Below are 3,847 nucleotides of genomic sequence, written 5' to 3'. Positions count from 1 at the left end.
CCAAACTGTGCTAAAGAGATCTGAAGGGTATTGCTCTCCGCCAGAGAAAGATGTGTCAGAGGGATACCCATTTCGCAGGGGAAGCAGGAGGAACTTGTGGCTTGTTTGTAACAGCTTTGAGGCTGTGGAGCTGAATGTGCACAGTTGGAGGGCTGCTGGATTTGCTGTTTTGAGACCAGACTGTAATGGAGATCTGAGAACCAAAACTGAAAACGTCTGCTGGCAGGTCTGGATGGAGAAGCTGGAAAGCAGCCTGAAGTTGCCAGCTGCAGATTTTCTGGTGCCTCTGACTTAGCAGTATTAAATACAAGGAATAAATCATAGGCAGCTCTGCCTGCGGGGTCTAGAACGAAAGCAAGGGGGCCGGGGTGAGGCGGGTGAACAAACCCACTTCCCAGTGGGTCTGTGGGGAAGCAGAAGCGGAAAGGCAAAGAAAGGATCTGCATGGCGTAGAGGGGCCAGCTTTCAAAGCCCACCCAGGCAAATGCCATGACTTTTCTTCAGACAGAACTGCTCTATGAGCAGGAATCAATACCCTTCTGCAGAGCCTGCAAAAATGCCGACGGGCGTGAGCGTGCAGAGCTGATGCGGAGCAGGAGATTTCTGGATGGAGCTATCGAAGAGATGGGCAGGATGGGAGTGAGAGTGAGTGACGCTTGGGTGTTGGTGTGGACCTTACGGTGATGGGCTGAAGGTCCAGGGACCGCTTAAGATCAGACCAAGTAATGGGGAGTGGGTTGAAGACCAGTGGAAGTTCACGAGCAACAATGCAAAGTGAACCTTGTAAGATGGGCGCTCAGCTTGTTCGCTGCCAGCAACAGGCAGGAAAGCTGGCCCTTTGCTAAACCGGCCCCGAACCTGGGCTGTCCTATAGGCAGAAGAGCCATCACTACCTCTTTCCCCAAAGGAAGGAGTAAAGGCAGGCTCCGGGGCTCAGGCAGGGCAGCGGGGACTGTAAACCTGGCCAGAGAGGAGCCAACAAGGTCTGTAGGGCTGAAGAAACTCTCTCTGAGACCGTTGGTTAAAATGCACAGCTGCTTTCTCATCCTCTTCTCTGGAACGGGAACCCATCAGGACAAGGGTCTGTTTGTGATGCTCAGCTGAAATTTAACCACCCTGGACTTCCCCAGGTAAGGGCGGTTGCTGTGGGCAGCGTGAGCACCGGTGCCACGCGCCGGGTAAAGGTTTGGTGTGCAACCTCAGCCCAGAGACCTGGTCGCTTAGCCCTTAGAAATCCCGCAGGGCTCTGCAGGTGTGCTGGAGGGTCGGCTGAAATTGGGGCTTTTGGTGGGAGTACGGGGAGAGGGGGGAATTGTTTCCCTTTCCCCAGGGGGTGCCGAGTTTCCCAGCTGTGGGATGCACACTGCTGATAGGTACCAAAGCAATAGCCTGAGAAAAGGGAATCTCTTCACTGGGGAAAATCCTGCGGCTTTAGAGTCAACTCGTTGCAGCCCCTCTGTTAACCCCTGCCGTGCCGCCGCTGCGGACGGCTGTGCTTCTGCAGGGACAGGCGGGGGCCATGCGTCCCCCATTGCCGTGCCAGCCATCATCACCGTCACCTCTAGGCTTTTTATTTCTCTTGACCGCTGCGTTTCCATCAGCCTGCCACCAAGACTGTCATCGGTTCCCGTGTAGTCCTGTTTATGCTTTCACCCAGCAATTTGCGCAGGGCTGTTGAGCTCTCTGCTCATAATTGACAGGAGAAAGCAGTCTGTTCGTGAGAGGAAACATCTCCACCGGCTGCTGGATCCGAGCAGGCTATTTCCTGTAATGAGGATGAAGCAAAACAGGATCTCACTAACAGCCGTGTAGCTGAGCCCCCATTACTGCAGGCACAGAGGTGCTGCTTGGGACATAATTAAGAGCTCAATAGTTGGAGTACAGCGTGTCACGCTGTCCTTCCTGCGCCGCTGGCTTGTGACAAGGCAGTTAGCGCCGAGCGCTCCTGAAGCTTGCTCAAGTCGCAGCTCCCACATAGGGCTGCTCATGGAAGTCTCCTTATTTTCTTTCTTAAGACTGTTATTCTTCCACTTGCAGAGGACAACCACGGCAATTTCAGTCTTAGCATTGGAAAGCAGCCGCTAATGCCAACGGAGTGTTTTTGACAAGAGGGTGGCATCAGCTGTGAATGTCCCCACAGCGACGGTGCGGCTGGGTGGGTGACCCAGGTGCCAGCCAGCTTTGCCCCAGGCTCGTGCCGTCCCCAGCTGGAAAAGCAGCTTGGACATAGTGCTGGGCAGCAGAGCGTGTGCAGGCAAAATGCTTGCAGGTAGGTGTGCATCCAGGTGAACCGCAATGCAAATTGGGGATGGGGAGCGGGGAATGTGGAGGGGAAAGTCCCCAGAGCATCCCGGCAGTTTCCGTCTCGCACCGTTCCCCCCACGGCAAGGCCAGGCACCTGGCGAGCGATGCTGAATGTCTGAGATGCCACATGAGCTTTTGGGGGTGTCGGAGAAAAGAGCAACCACCTCTGCTCGGGCACTCTCCGTGGAGCGGAGAGCTTTCCCTCCAGGCTCTCAGGGGGGCAGCCGGTCTTATCTCCTTGTGAAGTGCTAACTAGCCCTTTTTATTGGGATCGAAGCACAGCCAGAGGATAAGCTTCGGTCCATTCTCCGCATATAAGCGGTGGTAAACTGGGTAATACCCTGGGGTGTCCAAAAGATTGGCCTGACCCCCCCAGCTGACCCCTAACTGGGATGGACCCCGGGCTTGGGGAGGGGGAAGAAAGAAAAGGGAGAGAAAGGGAGGTGAGAGGCTGCAAGAGCTGCAGCGGGGAAATGGAGAGTGACCGAGCTGACGCCCCTGCAGGTGCTGATGTGGGAGTCTGCGGGATTCCTGTGTGCACGGCATGTCGCAGCAGGAGGGATGGACTGGAAAGGGACAGGCAAAAGGAGACCTGTAAGGAGCAGGAGTGGGTTTGTTGTTGGTTTTCACTGGTAGAAAAAGGGACTGGATGAGGAATCTCAATGGGAAAAATATGAAGTGCCTTCCCTCCCCCCACTTCTCCTCCTGCCACCCCAGGAGGTCTCAGTGTAAGGGGAAAAGCCTTGCTCACCTTTGCCTGAGCACACACTCCGTGGGGATGGTGTGACGAAGAAAAGTGGTCCTTCTTTTGCTCAAATTAAAGGCAGATCCTGAAGACAAATAGGGCCCCTCTCTGGGGGGACCGGTCTGTCATGAACCAGCTTTCCTTTCCTTTCTTTGCTTTGCTTTTCTTTTTTTTTTTCAGATTCACTGCCTTGCTGACAAGCACTGAGCTAGCAGCACCTTGGGTAACTTGCCTGTTGTTGGGCAACGTAGGAGTTTCTTACTCGGATCCTAAAGCACTTAAAATTCTTTAGGATTTGTTAGCCATGAAATACATCGATTGAATCTTCCTGGCTTAATGGGGTAACCAGTTGTGGCCTTCCCTGAGGTTTTTTTTCCAGTTCACCACAACAAACCCCACCAGCCTGATCATTTCCCTGTATTTCCTTCAGCGTGACCATCACTCAGGCAGAGTCCTGTGCTGTCACCCGAGCAGCCCCGGCAGCCCACACAACAACCAGGCTGCCTTCGCTGGGAGCAGGCCCTCTGATTTGGGATTTTTTGGGGCGGGATTCAATAAGATCCTTGAAAAACCATACATTTTGTCCTAGCACCTCGAGACCTGCAGCAAGACCAGCCTGGCACAGCACGGGATGCTCTCTGATGCGGCTGGTGGCGAGGGCTACCCCGCCGACCCAGCACAACGTGTGTCCCCAGGGTCGCAGAGCTGGGCTCAAGCCACTGAAAGATGCTGCAGGGAAGAGCTTGAGTTTCTCCGCACGTGTCGGAAGGGCTGGAGTTATTTGCTAGCAAAGGCTGT

The sequence above is a fragment of the Haliaeetus albicilla genome, chromosome 23, assembly GCF_947461875.1.
Source record: "Haliaeetus albicilla chromosome 23, bHalAlb1.1, whole genome shotgun sequence".
NCBI classification, from domain to species: domain Eukaryota; kingdom Metazoa; phylum Chordata; class Aves; order Accipitriformes; family Accipitridae; genus Haliaeetus; species Haliaeetus albicilla.
Note: the sequence above shows the minus strand (reverse complement) of the source record.